Below are 23,662 nucleotides of genomic sequence, written 5' to 3'. Positions count from 1 at the left end.
CAGAAAGGTGCTGTGCAAGGAAGTGCCGGAGCCACAAAGCCGGAGCCTGGCACGGCAAGGTGGAGAATGCAAAAGGAGAGAAATTCGCCCGGTGAAGCCACTCACCTTGCAATAACATTCAGACTGACTGAGGCCTACACAGGAGCCAGGAGCGGGCGGTTCACACACCCCCACTCCACTCCCAGAGACTCACAGCCTCTGTCTAAAGGTACATGAGAGCAGCCGGCAGTCTGGCTGGATCTGCAGAGGCCCCTGGCTCTCTCCGAGCAGTCTGATTGGAGGAGCAGGATGACTTCATCCAGCCCCATTCATCACTCCAGGTTTCCTGCCCAGCAGGGACAGGCCGCTCGCTTGCAGTGACTACAGCTTCCTCTCTGGCCCACTTTACTCGGTCAACCTGGGATAAGCTGCATCCATCAGGGGAACCCTGAGGAAGGGGATCAGAGTATCCTAGCCCTGTTGGGAAGAGAGGAACAGGCTGCTCACATTCCCAAGACAGCGCAAGGATTCTACTTAAAACACAGTACATATATTCACTGTGTGTGTTTGCGGTGCCAGAGCTGGCATCCATACAACAGAGCAAGGCTTCTAGAAACTGGTGAGGAAACGGGGTGTACGCTCTGGTGAACCACTGACCTTCTTGACAAAAACATGAAAATAAGCACATCCAAATATTTAAAGATATTTCTCCCAATCAGAAAGAATAATCTATGGAAAAACACTCATGTCCTTCCTGAGGCATCTCCAAGTACCTCCCTCCTATCATTTTCCCCCATCAGCTCCCCTATAGCAGCCCCTGAAACATGCTAACCTATCTTCTGTTAGGGACGTCGGTTCCTTCATGCTTGTGATCTCACATCTACAAAAGGCTACAAGTGAGTAGGACCTTACAGCTTCAGCTCCCATTTTGCAGATGAGGAAACTAAGGCCCAGATAAAAAGCCAAAGGGTCAAAACAAGGATGTCAATCTCCCAGTGTTCATTTCCATGTAGACTTTACCCTCAGAAATGGTGAGATCCTCAGAGAAAATTGACCCCTCCTTATTTACTCCTTCCTTTCCTCCCCCACACCTACTCCCAATCCAGCCCCAAGACCACAGGAAAAAAACAACAAAGCAAGTGTTAGATAAAGTAAAACATAATTTAAAAAAGAAGGCACGGCCAGGCACGGTGGCTCACACCTGTAATCCCAGCACTTTGGGAGGCTGTGGTAGACAGATCACCTGATGTCTGGAGTTGGAGGCCAGCCTGGCCCACATAACAAAACTCCGTCTCTACTAAAAATGCAAAATTAGCCAGTCATGGTGGTACACGCCTGTAGTCCCAGCTACTTGGGAGGCTGAGGCAGGAGAATCACTTGAACCAAGTAGGCGGAGGTTGCTGTGAGCCAAGACCATGCCATTGCACTCCAGCCTGGGCAACAAGAGCAAAACTCTGCCAAAAAAAAAAAGAAGGCAATGATTGTGCGATCATTTATTACCTTGCTTCTGTTCAAGTCTGACTTTATAACCAAGCAACTCAATCAGGTAGATCAATACAGACTAGGAAAGAGTTTCCCAAAAAACTGATGACGCTGACAACACAGTGCTAACGGGTCTGGCTTAACTACAGGAACAATAATTGTGACAACTCTCATTTGTACAGTGCTCCATAATTTACAATGCATTTCTGTTATAGTTAGAGTGTCCAAACTCATGTCGAAATTTAATGGTCACTGTAACAGTATAGTATTAAGAGGTGGAACCTTTAACAGGTAATTAGGTCATGAGAGTGGCCCTCATGGATGGTTTGATACAGTTATCCTGAAAATAAGTTAGTTATCATAAGAGTGGGCTCCCAATAAAAGGATGAGATCAACCGATTTTCTTCCTGTCTAAGGCACTCTCTTGCCCTTCTGCCACAGGGTAACTCAGCACAAGGCCTTCCCCAGATGCTGGTGTTACGCTTTTGGACTCCCCAGCCTCCAAAACCATGAGCTAAATAAACTTCAGTTCTTTATCAATTACTCAGCCTGTGGTGTTCTGTTATAGCAGCAGAAAATATACTAAGATGGTTTCCAAATCCATTACCCTCCATGGATACTGAGAGCCCTGTGAGATCAACACTGTTTCCCCAATGTTAAAGATAACTAAACTGAGATTCAGAGACTTTATGCAACTCGTCCAAGGTCACACAGTCAGTAGAGCAGAACTGAGACTCAACCCCATATTCACTAAGTCCAAATTCCTTTCCACTAAACATCATAATACCAAATTTCCAACCTCTTAACATTTTCCTCCTCAATCTGCACCCAAGTCCTGCTCCCTATTACTATAGTTTGGTAGAGAATATAAAACCTCAATTGGACACTTCCCTTTGAGGCCTTTTTTTAAATTGAAGATGGCAAATTATAAAAAATGCATTATTAAACATTAAGAAAAAAATCTTGGGACTATTCAGAGACTGGTATATACATTTAAACCAATCTCCTGTGTCCTATGTACAGTGAAAATTGCTTTTAGATAAAAGGTATTTAAATGAATTTACTCATGTTCACCTTATTTTAATTTAACTACTCTGATTCAAATTGAGGTAAGGGGGAAGGATGTATATCCTGATACAGGCACACATCCTGTTAGAGGAACGTGTTTTATTTCCAGCCACAATAAACAATTCAACACTTCTCCCATTCCTATTCCATCCCACACTAATAAAAAAGGTTGAGGATGAGAGTAGTGGAATTTAGGCTAACAGATGGTTTTCTTTAGCCTATTGCCTGATTTCTATAAGCCCTAGACTATGGTCTTGAATACAATAAACTTGAAAATCCATGAGGCTTTGCTAGCACTGCAGTAGAGTAATCAATCATACCCCCACCACAAACCAAAGGTGTGGGGGCCAAGCCAATCTACACGTCATCTTCTCTGCTCAGAGGCCTGTAACGTTTCTTCTGGCTCTTGCTGTGGCCTGCCATCCTCTTTATTCCTGGGCTGATAGTCAAATGTACAAACACATGGAGAGCAGAAGGCTAGTATCCATGGAGAAGGATGTTCTATTACATCAAAATCACACAGAAATCAGATCCATGTTAATGGGGGTCCCCCCAGTCTCCTGAATGACCAAAAACATCTACCGACTCAGTTTTTAAAGAACTGTGACACAGCCCTGGTGAACATGTGCAGAAGGCTTCAGAAGCACCATATGTGTATTACACAGAGATTCATATGTCTGAACTCAAAGCAGGAGGGAGAGTGCTGTTAACTGCAGAGTAGACAACCTAGAAGTTGGGGCTGGTCAGGAGGCAGGGAACAGTGGGGCTGGGCAGGAGGCTTTAATGAGAGTGGGGAGAAGTCCCAGAGTCAAAGAAAACTCCAGAAAAGAGAATGAAAGAGAAAACAGGGTGGGAGAGAGGGGGAGGGGTACTAATTCAGGTTGTCTAAATAAAACCCATTGAATCCCTACCTCTGCTGCTACTAGCCAGAAAGGACTTGATCTAAATAATTCTTCATAAGATAAATAGTTTCTCTATTGTATGCATTTGCTTTTTGCTTTTTGAACTAGAGACCAGAAGCTCCCTCTTCTGCAACTTAGGCTCATTTCATTTTGCCTAATATTTAATGAAATACAGAAAGAAATGCCTCTTTATAATATCATTCTCTCTCTAGGGCAATTATCTCTACTAATTGCTTTACCCTGGGTATTACTTTCTAACTCCTTAATCACTGTACTTATACACGAAGTTAAAGAGAGACAGAAAAAGAACACCAAAAAACATGCTTTTGAAAAGAGGCTGGAGTGAGTTCTGGCAGGGGCGTGGGTGAAGGGGTTGCAGGAAGCACAAGCACCAAGTTCCCTAAGGACAGCTCCGAGGCTGGACACTGCACTTGCTTCTTTAGGAAGAGCCTCCATGGCAGCTGCCTCTTGGGAGGTGGGGCTGCAAGGAAACTGAGTGAGGCTGTTTCAAACCCTGGTCACATCAACCTCCCCCGCTGCACTCTGGGACATGTAGTACTGAGTGACGGGCAGTGCTGCGGCCATGTTTGCATTGCTTACGGAGTGTGTGGCTTGATCTCTCTGCCTGTCCTAAGCCTATAAATACAGATCAGATGCTTTTGCCAAAGAGGTGAAATCCCTTCTCTCCAGAGTCTGGGTGCTGATTGTAAACTGAAAAGATGGTGATGAAACAGAAAGAGATTCACAGAACTACAAGGGACTTGAAATAAGGAAGACCTTGAGAGGTCACTAGATGTAGATGCTCCCTGTATACGTAGATGACAGGTTCTCTAAAGAGGAGAAGAGAGGGAGAGAAAGAAAGAAGAAGGAAGAAAGAGAGAGAGGGTGAAAGAGAAAGAGGGCAGTGTGTCTGTGTTCCCATAAGGATGTGTATCTGCTTCAGTGCCTTTTCTTTTGCTTGTTAACCATCAACTTCTAGAGGCAGCTGAGCGTGAGGAAGAGTTTCAGCTTGAATTCTGACTCGACCACTCAGCCACCATCTGTGAATCTTGAGCAAGTTACTTAGCCCCGTGTGCCCCCATTTCCTCATCTATAAGACAGGGATAATAATATTATTCAAGTCATAGGCTGTTACAAAGATTAACTGAGATAACATATGTAAAGGGATTAGAGTTGTGTCTGGCACATAATAAATATTACCTAAGAGTTAGGTGTTTGTTTTTCATTCAGTGGTTTACCACCTGTCTTCCCCTAATCCATGTGACCTCTTACCCCAGAGCAGGAAATTTTATGTCCCCCACAGAATTGATGATTGTAGAGGTAGAGTGGACAGCAGTCAAACCCACCTGCTGTTTTAGGTGAACAAAGACATCAAAACAAGCTGAGCATGATGGCTCGCGTCTGTAATCCCAGCACTTGGGGAGGCTAAGGGGGAAGAATCACTTGAGGCCAGGAGTTCAGGACCAGCCCGGAAAACAGAGTGAGAGACTCCCATCTCTTAAAAAAAAAAATTAATATATTTTTTAAAGACATTGAAAGAGAGAGGTGAGACAGTCACTAAAATAAGGAAAATATAGAAAAAGAGGAATAAGGAAATACAACAGGAGATACTTGCCGAACAGGGTGTCTGACATTAAGAGGGGCTTTTGGGAGAGTGGTAGAAAAATGTCATCAAAAACAGTAAGAGTCTACATGGAAATAAAGAAAAGTCATAAAGAAAATTAGAGAACTGGTTGGGCATGGTGGCTCAAGCCTGTAATTCCAGCACTTTGGGAGGCCAAGGCTGGAGGATCACTTGAGATCAGGAGTTTGAGACCAGCCTGGCCAACATGGTGAAACCCCATCTCTACTAAAAATACAAAAATTAGCTGGGCCTGGTGGTGCATGCCTGTGATTCCAGCTACTTGGGAGGCTGAGGCATGAGAATCGCTTGAACCTGGTAGGCGGAGGTTGCAGTGAGCCGGGATTGCACCATGGCACTCCAGGTTGAGCAACAGAGCCAGATCTTGTCTCAAAAAAGAAAAAAAGAAAATCAGAGAAACTGATCTGGTTGGAAGTGGGAGGAGAGAGGTGAAACAGAGAGGAGCTGTGGATGGAGAGAAGCTGCCTGGCACAAGAAAAACTAGCACAGCGGGAGTCACTGCTGCAAAGGTCAAGTCTGAATTGGTCTTGCCAATCTGCACTGCTGTCTGGGGAAGTCAGGTTGTTGTATGAAGGCTTGAAGCGGAAGTTTCTGAAGCAGTCAAGATAAGGAGGGAGGAACACAGGTGGTAAGAATTGAAGATCAGCTTCTAGGAGAAAAGGAAACAGCTAAGCCTTCGGGGTCAGTCATCTCTAGTACTGCACACTCAGCTATGAGGGAGACATCAGGAGAACAGAGAAAGGACTCTCTGAATACAAGTCCTTGCGGGCTGGACAAAGTGGAAGCTGTCAGCCTCCCATGGCGTCTTGCTTAGGGGAGCTCGTACCTTGTGCAAGACTGAGGGCCTTTGCGGGGACCAGTGCTGTTCTATGCCTGAATTCCTCAGGGAAAAACATGATAGGCCAAGGGAAATCCACCTCCCTTAGCTGCTAGCAATTCCTGAGACCGCCCCCGCAACAAGCAACAGAAACATGAGTGACATTACCTCGACCTCAGCCTCTAGAACTGGACAGGATAGTGCAGCACAGTGATTGAAGTCTACAGTCAAATTTCCCAGTTCAAACTCTAGCACATTATTTAATAGCTGCATGACATTATATAAGTTATGAAACTTCTCTAAGCTTCAGTTTTCTTGTCTATAAAATGGAGATCATAATAATACTATTTCATAGAAAAATGGTAAGATTTAAGTGAAAACGCAGTAACTAAAAAATGGTAAAATTTGGCTGGGCGTGGTGGCTCACACCTATAATCCCAGCACTTTGGGAGGCCAAGGAGGGCAGATCACCTGAGGTCAGGAGTTTGAGACCAGCCTGACCAACATGGTGAAACCTTGTCTTTACTAAAAAATACAAAATTAGCCAGGCGTGGTGGCGCATGCCTGTCCTCCCAGCTACTTGGAAGGCTGAGGCAGGAGCATGCCTTGAACCCGGGAGGCAGAGGTTGCAGTGAGCCAAGATTGCACCATTGCACACCAGGCTGGGTGACAGAGCGAAACTCCATCACAAAAAAAAAAAAAAAAGGTGAAATTTAAATGAAAATGCAGTAACTGACACATAATAGGCATATTCAATCAACGTTAACTAAAATAATCTTGTCTTTATAATTACTATCTTAGGGGTATGGGTGGGGGGTTAAGAACAATGGGGACTCCATGAGTTCCCTCAGTCCTCCAAGCCGTCTGCACTTGGTGCCAATGCAAAGCTAGCTCTGGTCTGGTTATGCAGCTCCTTCCCTTACCTACCATCTCCAGGCACAATCGCACCACTTCCAGTCAGCAGCTGGTCCCTTGCACTGTGCTTTCAGATGACAAAGTTGTTCAAGTGCTTCAAAAATGGAAAAGATCATGACTGCATAAGGCTGCCACGCCCTGCCCTGGGAGCTCACTCCTATGCCTGTACCCTTGTTCACAAATGTCCTATTGCCAGGCTGCAGAGGACTTCACAGCCTATCACACCAAGGTTCGGAATGACAGTACAAACAATCCCTGACTTCTGATGGGCCATCCTTCGCATTTTGAATTTTGATCTCTTCTCAGGTTAGCGATATGCTTTATAATACTTTCTCACGATGATGGGAAGTGGCAGAAAGTCACAGCTCCCAGTCAGCCACGGGATCACATGAGCAAACAACCAATACTCTACAGTCAACTGTACTGCCAGATGATTTTGCCCAACTATAGGCTAATGTAAGCATTCTGAGTATGTTTAAGATAGGCCAGGCTAAACTATGATATTAAGTAGGTGAGGTATATTAAGTGCATTTTCTTTTTCTTTCTTTCTTTCTTTCTTTTTTTTTTTTGAGATGGAGTCTCGCTCTGCCACCCAGGCTAGAGTGCAATGGCACTATCTCAGCTCACTGCAACCTCCGCCTCCCGGGTTCAAGCAATTCTCGTGCCTCAGCCTCCCGATTAGCTGGGATTACAGGCATGCACTTCCACACCTGGCTAATTTTTGTATTTTTAGTAGAGACGGAGTTTCACCAAGTTGCCCAGGCTGGTCTTGAACTCCTGACCTCAGGTGATCCACCTGCCCCAGCTTCCCAAAGTGCTGGGATTACAGGCATGTGCCACAGTATTTTCAATTTATGATGGGTTTACCAGGAAGTAACCCCAGTTCAGGAGCATCTGTATAATAGAAGCCACCGGATTAATGGGCAAGGGGTCAGCAGGGAAGGGAGAGGGGGCTAGGTCCAGTAATATTGCCTGGCCTTTTTATGGTATACTGTAAATGGGACATGCACGTTTGCATCATTCTACTAAAACACTCTTTTAGACTGGGGAGGCCAGTGATGAAAGAAGAGTTAGGATGGGAGAAGGAAGGATTGTCCGAATGCCTGGACATCACTGCATGCAGGCCACTGGGAGACCCTCTAGTGACTCATGCTGAAGCCAAGAGAAAAACAGGATGAGGTGCAAACAGACTATGCTCACAGATCCCTAGCAGCCTATGCTTGCGGATCCCTGGCAGTCCAGTAAGCAGCAGCAGCCTCAGGGACTCCTGTTGAAGGAGAATGGTTTACTGGGGATGCTGGTGAGCCCAGGGGAGAAAGAGAAGAAAGGTAAAGGACTTCTGTAGCTCATGCAAATACCTATGGGGCTTCACTTAGTACCTGCAGAAAGGTAAGACAACAGCTCTGTTTCACTGCTTGGGCATGAGAGTGAAACTAAAGAAAGCATCAGAAAGATGTTGTCAAACAAAAAGATGTACTGAAACTTTCCTACATATAACTTGCCAATTAAAATTTTAAGGCACTTCTCAAAATCAGTAAGACACAAGAAACATGCTCAAAAATGATAGTTAAGAAAAAATCCTATTTGGCCGAAAGGCATCTTTAACTAGATCATTCAGAAGCATTGGGGTCTCTATTCTCTCCTGGTCAATTGTTTTTCTTGTTCTGTCTGGTTTTGAAGCTTGCCAAGGGATGGCCATTAATAGACTTGCTCACACACCTCCACCTCTGGAGCTCCAATTCCAGCAAGTTAGAAAAAAAGATCCATGAGATTCAAGAAAAAGCAGGTTCTGCACAGGGTCCCCAGTGCCTTGATAATCATGTTTCTTTGCTGGAGGAGAAGTAAGAGTATTGCAAGTAAGAAGTTGGGCTCCAGGCCGGCGCAGTGGCTCACGCCTGTAATCCCAGCTCTTTGGGAGGCCTAGGCAGGGGGATCACTTGAGGCCAGGAATTCAAGACCAGCCTGGCCAACATGATGAGACAGCATCTCTAGTAAAAATAAAAAAATTAGCCTGGCATGGTGGCACGTGCCTGTGGTCCCAGCCACTCAGGTGGCTGAGGCATGAGAATCACTTGAACCCAGGAGGTAGAGGTTGCAGTGAGCCGAGCTCGTGCCACTGTACTCCAGACTGGGTGATAAAGCGAGACTCTGTCTCAAAAAATAAAAATAAAATAAAAATAAACAAACAAAAAAGAACTTGAGCTCTGGAGTTAAATCCTACCTATGCTACCAACAAGCTTGACAGTGGACAATCTAAGCCTCATCTAGAAGATGAGTATAATAGTAATTTCCCTTTTAGAGTTGTTATAATAAGATAGCACAGGAAAAGCACAGTGTTAAGCACGCAATATGCCCTCAAAATGGCATCTATTGCCAGGCATGGTGGCTCACGACTGTAATCCCAGCACTTTGGGAGGCCAAGGTGGGTGGATCACTTGAGGCCAGGAGTTTGAGATCAGCCTGGCCAACATGGTGAAACCTTGTCTCTACAAAAAATACAAAAATTAGCCAGGAGTGGTGGTGTGTGCCTGTAATCCCAGCTACTTGGGAGGCTGAGGCGGGAGAATCACTTGAACCCCGGGAGACAGAGGTTGCAGTAAGCCGCGATCGCGCCACTGCACTCCAGCCTGGGTGACAAAAGAGACTCTGTCAAAAAAAAAATAAAAAGGTATCAAGGTAGCTGTTATTATTTTAATAATAATACCATTATTATTACCTTAGAACATAAACATTGCTCCTCCACAAAGTACACAGACACTCTGCATTTTCTTGGATTTACTGGTCACATTTGTAGATTGGTGAAAGCTTCCTATAGTTATCAATTTCTTCATTTAAAAAGACTCCAATTAATTTTAGCAAATTTCCCATTGTGGAAGTGAATCACATACAAGCATATAACCATTTGCTATAGGTACTGAAGAAGAAATGTATGGATTAGGAGAGTGTAGCGCACTGGACCTCTTGAGTCTCTGCTTAAGGGTCACATCTGTTGGTATTTATTTATTTAGTTATTTATTTTGAGAGAGATGGAGTCTTGCTCTGTCACCTAAGGCTGGACTGCAGTGGTATGATCCTGGCTTACTACAGCCTCTGCCTCCTAGGTTCAAGCAATTCTCCTGCCTCAGCCTCCCAAGTAGCTGGGACTACAGGCATGCACCACCATGCCCAGCTAATTTTTGTATTTTTAGTAGAGACGGGGTTTCACCACGTTGGCCAGGCTAGTCTCGAACCTCAAGTGATCTGCCTGCCTCGGCCTCCCAAAGTGCTGGGATTACAGGCATGAGCCACTGCGTCCGGCCAAAATACCCTTATTTACAAGGATAACTCTCAGCCAGTTGAACCTATCCATCATTTAAGATGCCCAGAAGGAGGAAACACAGACAATAGATCTGTTTCATTTCTACAGGGAAAAAAGATGAGTGGGAGAAATTGCTCCCCTTGTGGATCCCACAGCAAGCGTGTAGTGGAGTTTCAAAAGTCAACCAAACAAAGAGTTTCAAAATTCCAACTCTAAATTCAACTGACTAATTCGTCCATCATGCTCACATAAAAGACACAAGAGAGCTTTTGTGTGGGGAAGTAGGGGGTGCACGAAAACAACCTCCACTCCCACAGCCCATCTCCCCACCCCACCACCATTTGAATCAGGGTCAAAATGGGTTTCTCCACATCTCAGTGGAAGAGCTTCACCTTCAGACTAAGGAGAAATGGCAAAGAAAAAGAAAGGGAGCCAGCATTTAATTGCTTACATGCCTGAGGATAAGAAAAGAGGCACTGAGTAACCTGGAAAGTTGGTGACAGATAAGATGGAATGAGTAACTTAATTACGTACCCCTCCACCCACCTTTCTCCTTGCCACCGAATGGTGATTTTTGGACTATGCAGAAGACAGGTAAGGGACACAGAAGTTGTGTCCCTGGGTATTTTAGTCCTTTTTTCTGTTGCGATAACAGAATACCACAGACTGGTTAATTTATAAAGAAAAGAAATTTATTTCGTATAGTTCTGGAGGTTGGGAAGTTCTCAAGACAAAGGAGCCACATCTGGTGAGGGACTTCTTCCTGTGTTATAACATGCAGAAGGTATCACATGGCAAGAGGGCAAGGCCATGTCTCTCTCCCTCTTCTTTTAAAGCCACCAGTTCCATCATGGGGGCTCCACCCTGATGACCTAATCTAATCCTAATTACCTCCCAGAGGCCTTGCCTTTTAATACTGTTACAATGGGGATTGAGTTTCCAACACATAAATTTTGGGGTCACAACCAAACCATACCACCAAGCTACGTATCAAAAGGCCCTTCCATGTCCCAGCCCTATTAAATTGTGTGCCGGATATTAGCTAGAGTAGGATCACAGGAGGCATCAGGGCTCAGGGCATGTTTCTCTTTATTTTGCACTTTTATTTACATTTTCTTTATCAGCACTGCTTTTCGAGAAAGAGCATATTTCTCAAAGCATGGTCCAAGACCACCTGCATCAGAATCACTTGGGATATATGTTAACTGCAAATTCCTAGGCCTTTCCCAGTCCATAGCACTCAGAATCTAAGAATAGGGCCTACGAATCTGCATATTAAATAAGCTTTGCTTGTGACTCTGAACCACGTTAAAAGGCTGAAGACCACTGCTTCAGAACCATGTCTAACCAGCGGGACACTCATAATCAAGGAGACATGAACACTTACCCATGGCCATGGAGGAAGAAAATATTAGATAGGACACAGCAAGATGGCTGAATAGAAGCCTACACCATTCATTGCCCCTACAAGAACAACAAATTTTAAACTACCTACACACAAAAAGGGCCATCGCAAGAAACAAAGTTGGGTGAGCAATTACCGTAACTGGTTTTAATTTCATATAACTGAAAGAGACATTGAAGAGGGCAGGAAAGAAAGTCTTGAATCACCAGCGCCTCCCCTCCGTTATTCTCCAGCAGTGGATGTGCAGCATGAAGAATCTGTACACTTGGGAGAGGGAGAGCGCAGCAATTGTGAGGCTTTGCATTGAACCCAGCTGTGGTGGCTACAGTAAAAGTCTCCTTCAGTTTGAGAAAAGCAGGGGGAAAAGTAAAGGGCACTCTGTGACCTCGTCAAACAAACTAAATAAGGCACCAAGGACCAGTCCTGGAGAAACAGAGATATGTGACTTTTCAGACGGAGAATTCAAAATAGCTGTTTTGAAGAAATTCAGAAATTTAACATAGCACAGAGAAGGAATTCAGAATTCTATGAGATAAATTTAACAAAGAGATTGAAATTATTTAAATGAATTAAGCAGAAATTCTAGAGGTGGAAAATGCAACTAGCATGCTGAAGAATGCATCAGACTCTCTTAATAGCAGAACTGGTCAAGCAGAAGGAAGAATTGGTGAACTAGAAGACAGACTATATGAAATATGAAAATACAGTTAGAGGCGACAAAAGAATAAAAAACAATGAAGCATGCCTACGAGATCTAGAAAACAGCCTCAAAAGGGTAAATCTAAGAGTTATTGGCCTTACAGAAAGAGATAGGGGTAGAAAGCTTATTCAAAGGGATGATATTAGAACTTCTCAAACCTAGAGAAAGATATCAATATTGAAGTACAAGAAGGTTATAGAGCACCAAGCAGAGTTAACCCAAAGAAGACTAGCTTAGGCATTTAGTAGTCAAATTCCCAAAGGCCAAGGATTTTAAAAAAGGATCCTAAAAGCAGCGAGAGAAAAGAAACAACATACAATTGAACTCCAATACATCTGGCAGCAAACTTCTCAGTGCAAACCTGACAAGCTAGGAAAAAGTGGCATGACATATTTAAAGTGCTGAAGGAAAAAAAAAACCTTTTACCCTAGAATAGTACACCTGGTGAAAGTAACCTTTAAGCACAAGGGAGAAATAAAGACCTTCCCAGACAAACAAAAGCTGAGGGATTTCATCAACTCCAGACCTGTCCTATAAGAAATGCTGAAGGGAGTTCTTTAATCTGAAAGAAAAGGATGTTAATGAGCAAAAAGAAATCATCTAAAGGTACGAAACTCACATGTAATAGTACACAGAAAAACACAGAATATTATATCACTGTAATTGTGTTGTATAATGTACTCTTATCTTCCATAGAAAGACTAAATGATGAACCAATCAAAAATAGCATCTATGGCAACTTTTCAAGACACAGAAAGTACAATAAGACATAAAGAACAACAGAAAGCTAAAAAGCAAAATTAAAGTGTAGAGTTTTTATTTGTTTTTGTTTGTTAGTTTGTTTATGCAATCAGTGTTAAGCTGTCATCAGTTTAAAATAATGGGTTATAAGATAGTATTTGCAAGCCTCATAGTGACCTCAAATCAAAAAAACACACAACCGATGCACAAAAAATAAAAAACAAGAAAAGACAAAAAAAAAAAAAAAGAAGAAGAAGAAAGACAAACTTCGCATGGTTTCACTTATTTGGGGGAACTAAAAAGCAAAACAATTGAACTCATGGAGAAAGAGAGTAGAAGAATGGTTACCAGAGGCTGAGAAGGGTAGTGGAAAAGTGGGGGGAAGTGGGGCTGATCAATGGGTACAGAAAAAATAGAAAAAATGCGACCTAGTATTTGATAGCACAACAGGGTGATTATAGTCAATAATCATCGTACATTTTAAAATAACTAAAAGAGTATAACTGAATTGTTTGTAACACAAAGAATACATGCTTGAGGGGATGGACACCCTATCTTCCATGCTGTGACTATTACATCCCTGTATTAAAGTGTCTCATGTAACCCATAAACATATACACCTACTATGTATCCATATAATTTTTTTAATTTTTTAAAAAGCATATTAGGACTTGTATTTATATTTATGTTTATTCCATCTTATTAAAATTTGTTTCATTATATTACAGTATACATAAAATATTTAGTACAGAAGTACACACATAATTTATGTGTGTGTATGTGTGTGTGTGTGTGTGTGTGTGTATGTATATATACATATGGTATGTGCTCAAACAATTTTAGTGATCGGTGTTTGAATCCAAGCCGGAGCATCAACTTCTGGTACAATGACTTCCTCAATGCCTAGAAGAGCAAGTTAGGAGTAGTAAAGAGCTCTCCGGAGCTTACATGATTAATCAGTGAGTGATTGAAAAGAGAACCCAGCAGTTTATCCCCTGACTTCATCTCAACCCTGGAGTACGAGGGAGGCAAAGAATGCAGCAGAGAGCAGGACAAGCCTAAGATCGGACTCTCTGCTTTGAGCCCCTGAGTTGCCACCCACTCACATTCCTTCTTCGCTGAGGCTGGTAGGAGGATGGAATTTCTCCCAGCAGGAAGTAGGGAAGCTGGGGAATAAAAATTACCATCCATCCTGCCAGTTGTCCAAATCTAAATCCCAACTATGGCATCAGCAAAGATAAGAGGAGTTTGCTGAGCTATAATTAACAACCCCCCTTTCTCAGGCACAAAGAAGAAGGGCTAGAGTAGGAGAAACAGAGCAGGTGATGGTTACACCTGCAGACAGTTCTGCTGACAGCCACAGAAGCAGCCAGGACTGCTAAAGAGGAGCTCTAAGCTGGGAACTTGGGGAAGCAGGAGCAAGACAGGAGCACTCACTTGCTTCTTTGCCCTGCCCTCAAAAGTCAGAGCTTAGCTCAGACCTAAAAAAAAAAAAAAAAAAAAAAAAAGGCCTTAAGTGCTGTCTTCCACAAGACCATGTGACCCCCTAAGCATATGTGCAGGTGGATCAGAGAAAGGGGAACATGTGAGAGGTGGTCACAGATCAAAACATTTCCATGAGCATGAGAAGTTTAAAAAGGTTAATAGATGTGTAAGGGTCAGTCTTTGCCCTCCATTTGGGCTACAGTCACGAAATTCCATGATCCTAGAATGTCAGCGTTAACAAAAAGTCGTATATGGTTATTCATTGGTTCATTTACTCATTTAGTAAGTAGTAAGTACTATCATGTGCCAGGCACTGTGCTAATTGTTGCGGACACAATAAAACAAAGATGGTCCCTGCTCTCATGCAATTTACGGACTAGTTGGGGAGACAGACAATGATCAAGTCAACAAATAAATACAATTATAATGTGATTAATGCTAAAATGGAAAATAAGCCATTTATTTTGATGCAAGTGAGGGAGAGAAACCCTACTGGGACAAAGGGGTAAGAGGCAGCCTCTCTGAGATGTGACAGCTCCCAGGTGAGGAATCTGAGCTGAGAGCAGTTCGAGTGATGAGTCACTAACAGGGAGGAAGGAAGAACTCAGGTCTTCCTCTCCACCAACAGCACCACTATTAACAACATTGTTCCTGGGATCTGAACAATAGGAACATCTGGGGCCTCTACTGAAGCTGTTTACAAAGGGACACTTCCACTGCAGAATTTAATCAAAGTGAGCCTCTTCTGAGATGGGACCCTCTTCCTAATCAGCTGGAACAAGCTGAACACCTTCTGGGCCCACGTTCCACATGGAGTTCGAGTGGGCTGCCTGCGGGTAGGTCTGGAAGCCCGTCCACACAACTGCCACTCTGGGCTTTTCACCCCACCCTCAAGGCAGCTGTCTCTCACCAGGACAGTGAGGACCAGAGTTTATATAACTGGCTTCCCCTGGCAACTGGGAAGTCAAACATTACTTCTCATGGATTCATGTGTGGCTTCCCTTAATAAGTTTGCAAACCTCCTGCTCAAAACTCACTCTCCACACCCCTTGCAGGCTAAGCCCAGGCCTACTATTTGCTGACAGTGACACAAGCTGCCACTTACTGTGTGCTATGTCCAGACACAGTGCTAAGTGCCTTTCTTATTTTATCTCAGTTCAATCCCCACAAGCTCCATAAAGTAAGTACAATTATCTTCATTTTTCGGAAAGGAAACATTCAGAGAGGATGAAATGTTTTTGCAAAAGCACCACAGCCAGGATGCAGTAGAGCTGGAATTTAAACTAAGGTATTTTGGTCTCCAAAACCTGAGTTCCCCGCAGCCATTACTGAATCTTGTCCTTGCACCACATCACAGGATCAGAGACTTCCTTATTCTACCATTATCTGTTGAGAACCTACTGTGTGCAAGGCACAGCACTGAATATCGGTACCAGAGAAGTCATCTAATCAGAGAGGGACACAGTCTTTGCTCACCAGCCCCAAAACTTCAGCCATGAGAAACCCTTGTCAATAGACAGCTAAACAACCACAAGCATCTATGCCTATGCGTGTGTGTGTGTGTGTGTGTGTGTGTGTGTGTGTGTGTGTGTGTGAGAAAGAGAGAGAGACAGAGAGAGAGAGAGGATTGAGGTTAAGCCACCTACTGCTTCTAGCCTCTCCCTACCTCTGAAATCCATTTGGCCCCTCTTTCTGCCTTTCTCCTTCCTTTTCTCTCCTCACTTCATTCATTCCATCTTTCTCAGTGATGTTTCTCTTTACGCCAAAACAAAAGCAAAAACACACAAACCTGCCCATAAGTTTACATGACCCTCTCTCTTGAATGCCTGTCAGTCTTCAAATTTAATTCTAACCTTAGGGGCTGGAACCTCTTCCTCCTCCAGGAAATCTCCTTCTTCTAGTTACAGAGGCCAAGAGGGCAGGGCAGATTCAGCCAGGAGCCACTGCAGCCCATCTGCCAGGTATGGGGGCTGTTTTAGGAAAAAGCACCCCACATCCGATGCATGCTCAAATAATTCTGGAGTCAGACCAAAGTGCCCGAAGAGGTGATATAGAAATGAACACACAGCAATGGCCCCAAACACCTACTGCTTAGGTCCCTGTAAGTGGAAGAGAATGATCCACACCCCAGAGACGCCAGCGCCCCTGTCCAGGGGATGCTACACAGGCAGACTACACTGTTCCCTACCGCACCTTTCTCAGGATTTCCAAGTTCTTTATGGACTGGAGCAACTTATCATAAAGGAGAAAAGTAATGGTCCCTGGCCAGTTATGAAGAAGGACCCAGAGGCCAAGGCACCTCGTTGGGAGGCACACAGTGAGGCACAGACTCAGTCTCCCAGTCAACATCCCAGCCACCCACACCCCTTGGCCTTTCCCTTCAGCCTCTTGCAATGGATCACTGAGTCTCCCTCTTGGGCAGGGACCTACAATATCTCCAAACATGGGAGCCAACCCAGGCAATCCCAAACCTAATCTCCAGGGTCCCCACCACCTACTTGGCTCGCAGAAAGGCCAGCTTCTTCCTCAGGGAGGAGACGTGGTAGTGACAAGCCTGCTTTACAGCAGTGCTGCATGAGACGGTCTCTGGCTGTAGATTCTGCACCATGCTGGGCTCAGGGGAGGGCTGGCCACATGGCAGCTGGGACCTCAAGGGCTGGGGGCTCACTCTGGAGCTGCGTGGACTTGCTGCCCTTGCAGCTACCCCAGCTGTCAACTGTGGGCTCCTGCACATAAGCTCTCCCCTCCGTGTGGTTCAATATAAAACACAGGCAGATGGAGGGCCCAGGGTGGGCAAGCCTGGGGTCCTGCGTTACCGAGATCCCCTCTGCCTCCTGCCCAAGCCACAGCTCCAAATGAAGCCCTCCTCCATCTTTCAACATCTGGCAGAGCTCTGGGCACTTGGTGAGTTTCCTCTCCTCCTTTGTCCTCAGACAAGGAGGATGAAGCTGTACCTGCATGTGATGTCAGCTGCTGGTGCTGGGGGAAGGGGAGGGGCAGGGAGCACTGCTCCCAGAGGGTTTGCAACTTGGCTCTCTCCCCATGGTAAGGGATCACGGGAATGTCCGTGAGTCCATGGGGAATTCACTGGCCAAGCAGGTAGACGGAGCCAGACTATTCTGGAAATATGCTACTGGGGACATATTTCTGGAACAGAATAAGCAAAATTGAAAAGACTTCCTCTTCTACTAGGAAGCTACCTATCCCAGTGGCTAGACCTGAGTTGGCAGTGATGATCTTACTCTAGCATGACGTGCACCACCACACCTGCTAATTTTTGTATTTTTAGTAGAGACAGGGTTTCATCATTTTGGCCATGCTGGTCTCAAACTCCCGACCTCAGGTGATCCACCCACCTCAGCCTCCCAAAGTGCTGGGATTACAGGCGTGAGCCACTGCACCCAGCCACAAATGTCTTTTAAGGTACTTGGAGAAAAGTTGACACAAAAACAGTCCCAGAATTAATTATATCCAAACATCACACTATTCTCATTCCACCTTCACTGATCTTAGTTAGGAGACATCATTTTCTTTCACACAGAGAAAACAGATCCTGCTGCCGCTAACCTCCTCGCCTTCCTACCATAGCACCTAGGAACTCACCTGCATCCACCTCAATTAGTCTCTCCTGTTCAAGGGTAATCTTCTCACCTGTGATCTGACCCAACCTTCTCTTGCCTCCTCTAAAACTCTGCTTCCTTACCTTTCAATAGATGGCACCCCCTAGCTGAGCAAGCTGGAATCCTAGGACTCAACTCTGAACACCTCCCTTCTCTCACACCCATATGTACCCAATTCATGATCAAGCCCTGGACATTTTATCTCCTAAATATATCTTGAATTTGTCTGCTTCTTTTTTTCACTATCACCATCCACATTCCAAGACACGAACATCCTTAGCTTGGATACAGTAATAGGCTCCTAAGGGCCTCAGCTGATCTCCTAGTGTCCATGAAACAGCCTCTGTGTTTTTGTAAGCAATTTTTTCATAAGCAAATCTGATCCTGTCATCTCCCGTCTCAAAGATCTTCAGTGGCTTCCTGGGCTCTTAAAATAAAGACCAAGACCCTTTTGACTATTCTTTCTTGCTTCTCTATTACTATATCCTGGTCATCCTGGCCATCGAAGTGCCTGCCTCATCTCATCCATATCATCTCATCTGTCTCACATCACTGCTTCCAATTCACCCTTCTAATCTTTGCCCAAGCCTTACACCTTGGCCCCAACCCCTCTGGCCGGGTCCAGCTTCTTCGATACACTTTGCCTGGTACTATGTCCTCTTCCTTTAAGACACCCATCCAAATTCCAAGTTTGCATTTTCTCAATTGTGTTTAATATTGTCCCTTCAACAAGACTGGAAATCCCAGTACATAGTGCTCTTTCTTTACTTTTTTGAGACGGGGGCTTGCTCTACGCCCAGACTGGAGTGCAGTAGCTATTTTTTGCAGAGACGAGGTTTCGCCAGGTTACCCAGGCTAGTCTGAAACTCCTAGCTTCAAGTGATCCTCCCACCTCAGCCTCCCAAAGCACTGGAATTACAGGTGCCAGCCATCACACTTGGCCGATAGTGCATAATTGATCAGTTTGTTGAATGAATGAACAAATGAATTTATCCTCTCTGAAATTCTCAGCCTTGAGATATCAATTTCTACTTCAGAGATTATAAAAAAGTGCTTATGTCTCTCCATATTAAAACAAGAATTTTCCCCAATCATCCCTGCTTTCTCCTCTAGGTATCCTCCCTATTTCTCTTCTTCCCAGGCAGACTTCTAGAATGAAATCACTATGGTCGGTCTCTTCTCCCTCCCCTCAAATATACTCTTCTGAAACTGCTCTGTGGTAACCAATGACCTCCACAAATTGCCACTGCAGAGGATTCTTTTTAGTCCTTTTCTTACCTATTTCTACCCTTTTAACTATTCTTTCTTGCTTCTCCATTACTATCTCCTAGTCATCTTGTCTTCAATGGACAATCTTTTAAAATTCTTCCTTCCTTTGTCTTCTGCTTAAACTTTGCTTATCCTGAGACTCGCCTCAACTATATTCTCATTGCTGTGCTCTTCCATAGTGGTCACTGCCAAATGAGCACTCTCAGTCTTGTCCCCTGAGCTTCAAACGGTGTAGCCAATGGCCTAGTGTTTCTATCCACTGGCACACTCCATGAGTAGTTCACTCTACATGACTAAATTAAACTCACTGCCACCTCTGCTCCTCAAATCCTTCGTCCTCGACCCAGTGTTTTAATGATAATAATACTAATAGGCACATACACATTAACCACAGGCCAGGCATGATTTCTATTTTTTTTTTTTTAACTCTTCTAGGACCCTTTATCTGGGGACATAAATGGACAGGCTCCCTGGGTGGGTGCTGACAAGCCCTTCTCTCCCCTTAGTCCAGTGGCCCCTGAATCTGCCCCACTTCCATGCCCAGGTGGATACCATTCCTCTAGCACCTGCCGTTCCTGGGCCATCTAAGGGGTCAACCTTAAGGGGGTACGCAGAGAGGTAAGGACCGCCCCCCCTAACTATTTTCCCTGAGCTCCAAATTTCCATCGGGTCCCACGCCCCTTCCTCTGTTGACCAGGGTGCGCCATGGACATGGAGCCACATCTTTATGTTGCTCTCTCTTCCTGTCTCCCTTGAGCATCGCTCTTTCACTGCATCCCTGATGCTCTCATGAGATACACTTCTAGGGTAGGGCTCCCCATCACTGAGTGTGACAGTGGAGGAGGAGGGCCAAAGCTTTCAGTCAGGGCCGTAGGGTGGCAAGGGGGGAGGAGGAGGGCCAAAGCTTTCAGTCAGGGCCATGGGGTGGCAACGGAGGAGGAGGAGGGCCAAAGCTTTCAGTCAGGGCCGTGGGGTGGCGAGGGGAGAAGATCCGGCTCCCCAGGTTCACAGCTCCGTTCCGACACGTCATCACCCCCATGGCCTTGTTCTTGATGCCTGATGGCCATATTAAGTCACTGGGCTGAAAAATTACTCAAGAGCAGGGACTATGTCTTCATCTTGGAATCCCTTACGTGGTGCCTAGCAGACAGCAGGGCCAGGCAGCCAGTTAATGCCCCGCCACAGGTTTTCCATTATACCATGCCCAAATGCCCGGCCTGGAGAGCTCCGGGGGGAGGTATCCATCCTCCACAGCCCCGGAGGGGCTACGACTCAACTCTGAACACCTCCCAGGTGTGATTTTTCTCACAAGAATATTTGGGAGCTACCTGGTGCTATAGACTCAGTGTTGGTGCCCCACCCCCAAATGTATATGTTGAAATCCTAACCTCCAGTGCAATGGTATTAAGAGGTGGGGCCGTAAATCATGAAAGTGGAGCCCTCATGAATGTAATTAGTGCTCCTATAAGGGGGCTGAATAGATCAGAGTTCTCCTTTTTACCATGTAAGGACAAAGCAAGAAGACAGCTGTCTATGAAGAAAACAGGACCTCACCTGAATGCCCAAATCTTGATCTTGGACTTCCCGGGCTCCAAAATGGAAAGAAATAATTTTCTGTGATGTACAAGACACCCAGTCTATGGTATTCTGTTATAGCTGCCTGCACTAAGACACTCGGGTGCTCAGTTTCTCAACATAACTCAGTGGCAGCTGGGTGCTGTGGCTCACGTCTGTAATCCCAGAACTTGGGGAGGCCGAAGCAGGCAGATCCCCTGAGATCAGGAGGTTGAGACCAGCCTGGCCAACATGGTGAAACCCTGTCTCTACTAAAAATACAAAAATTAGCTGGGCATGATGGCGGGCGCCCAGCTAAACCCAGCTACTCAGGAGGCTGAGACAAGACACTCGCTTGAACCCAGGAGGCGGAGGTTGCAGTGAGCCGAGATTGCATCACTGTACTCCAGCCTGGGTGACAGAGCAAGACTGTCTCTAAAAAAACAAAATCAAACAAACAAAAAAACATAACTTACTGGTTTCCAGTCATCCATAAAGAATACTCACTCCTTATCACAGCAGGACGTGGCATGACCAGGCACTTGCCTACCTGTCCAAAGGCCTTTCCTGGCCACTCACTAGCTACCCTTCTCCTAGGATATGACGCTGCAGCAACACTGAAGTATTTGTGGTTCCCGAACATGCCTTGCTTTCTCCCGCCTCCATGCTTATGTACATCTTGTTCCCTTGCTTGCAAATGCTGTCCATGTGACAGACTCCTACTCCTCTTGCAGTTCTCAGCTGAAGCACAGCCCCCTCTGTAGAGTTTTCTGGAAACCCTCCCACCCCTGCCCTCACCCCAGAGTAGCTGTGTTTCTCTGGGGCAAGTTTAATTCCCCGAGCCTTGGTTTTCCTAAACTCTAATATGCAGATAATGGCATGTACCTGATAAGGCTGTTGAGAGGAATATATTTAAAAATGTATGCAAGGTTTATTACACAGGTTTAAGCACATAGTAAGCACTTAGTGAACTTCTTTATTTATTTTCTTTTGAGACAGAGTCTCACTCTGTCATCCAGGGTGGAGTGCAGTGGTGCGATCTCAGCTCACTGCACTCTCTGCCTCCTGGACTCAAGTGATTCTCCAGCCTTAGCCTCCTGAGTAGCTGGGACTACAGGCGCACACCACCACACCCAGCTAATCTTTGTATTTTTAGTAGAGACAGGGTTTTGCCATGTTGGTGGCTGGTCTCAGACTCTGAGCCTCAAAGGGATCCACCCCCATCGGCTTCCCAGATTGCTGGGATTACAGGCATAAGCCACCACACCCAGCTTGTAAAATTCTTCAGTTTTATTACCTTACGCATAATTTCTTAAGTCATTTATTACATTATATTATACTTGTTTATTTGTAAGTATATCACACCATAAGAGAATCAGCTTCTTGAGGGGAAATACCACAACTTAATCTATTTATCTGGAGTCTAAATATGTGACATTTGCAGATGCTCAATATTCTACACTTTCTTTCTGCCTTTGCTTTTTCTTTTTCTTTTTTTTTTTTTCTTTTTTGAGACAGGGTCTCACTCTGTCACCCAGGCTGGACTGCAGTAGCACAGTCTAGGCTCATTACAACCTTCGCCTCCCAGGCTCAAGGGATCTTGTACCTCAGCCTCCCAAGTAGCTGGGACCACAGGCGCATGCCACCATGCCCGGCTAATTTTTTGTAGTTTTGATAAAGACGGGGTTTTGCCATGTTTCTCAGGCTGGTCTCAAACTCCTGAGCTCAGGCAATCCACCCACGTCGGCCTCCCCAAGTGCTGGGATTGCAGGGGTGAGCCACGGTGCCCGGCTTTGTCTCTGCTTTGTCAAGAACAGAAGAGTGTAAGATCTGGTAGGAAACTGAGAGTAAAATGTTATGATAGCCAGAATCAGAGTGCAAGCAGCTACCATTTATTAAGCATCCACTTAATGGCTCCTTACGAATGTTTTCTCATGTATTCTTTACAAGAAAATCCAATGGACATCAAATTTTTACAAAGGAGGAAACTAAGGTTGAGGGTTGAGTAACACTAAGTAAATTGACTTTACAAATGCACAATTAGGCTGGGTGCAGTGGCTCATGCCTGTAATCCCAACACTTTGGGAGACAGAGGCAGGTGGATTGCTTGAGGTCAGGAGTTCTAGACCAGCCTGGCCAACATGGTGAAACCCCATCTCTACCAAAAAATACAAAAGTTAGCCAGGCGTGGTGGCACACACCTGTAGTCCCAGCTACTCGGGAGGCTGAGGCAGAAGAATCTCTTGAACCTGGAAGGTGGAGGTTACCGTGAGCCAAGATCATGCCACTATTCCACCCTGGGTAACAGAGCAAGACTCTGTCTCAAAAAAAAAAAAAAAAGAATGAATTAATGTCCTGTATTCCATACACACACACTTCGGGGAAGTTACCTATTTTGCTTTCTACTGGACACCTGGAAGAATTATTCTTATCTCTGAGACAATCTCCATTTCCTAATAAACACATTTTCATAAAAATCAACCCTTCTTGCTGATGCCACACCCACCCAGCAAATGTATGTCACAGTCCTTCAACCTACGCTCTACTCCTGTCAAGGTTCCAAAGTCTTTCCTTCAGGACAGAGCGTCAATGTGAATAAGGAAAAAATCTTTCTCAGAAATCCTTAGGTTTGAACACCGTATTAAGGTATTCCACCCACTGCTGTGTAGAGTAAGGTAGCTACGTAGTCTCTGAATACTATAACCATTCTGAACCTTACACAAAAGCAAGAAAAGAAAATGTTTTATTAAACCAGCTGAAAGTGCATCTGGTACTGAAAGATTTT

General features: G+C 44.9%; 1 protein-coding gene across 15 annotated transcripts in view; it reads right to left on the bottom strand.

The window, feature by feature from the left end:
• GRAMD1B (GRAM domain containing 1B) overlaps positions 1 to 23,662 on the bottom strand; it is a 263,268-nt gene that overhangs the window by 112,879 nt on the left and 126,727 nt on the right. The window contains exon 1 of one of the 15 annotated variants that reach the window (XM_016922197.4): positions 106 to 520. The exons of 12 other annotated variants lie outside the window; for them this stretch is intronic. The gene's annotated coding sequence lies outside the window, so the exon portion shown is untranslated. Of the gene's footprint in view, positions 1 to 105; positions 521 to 23,662 lie in introns of those variants that run through there. 2 more of the 15 variants (XM_063784588.1, XM_016922196.4) reach the window with 2 other exon arrangements.

This window comes from Pan troglodytes, chromosome 9 (assembly GCF_028858775.2).
Source record: "Pan troglodytes isolate AG18354 chromosome 9, NHGRI_mPanTro3-v2.0_pri, whole genome shotgun sequence".
Classification (NCBI taxonomy): Eukaryota; Metazoa; Chordata; class Mammalia; order Primates; family Hominidae; genus Pan; species Pan troglodytes.
Note: the sequence above shows the minus strand (reverse complement) of the source record. Positions and strands in the feature narration are given on the sequence as shown.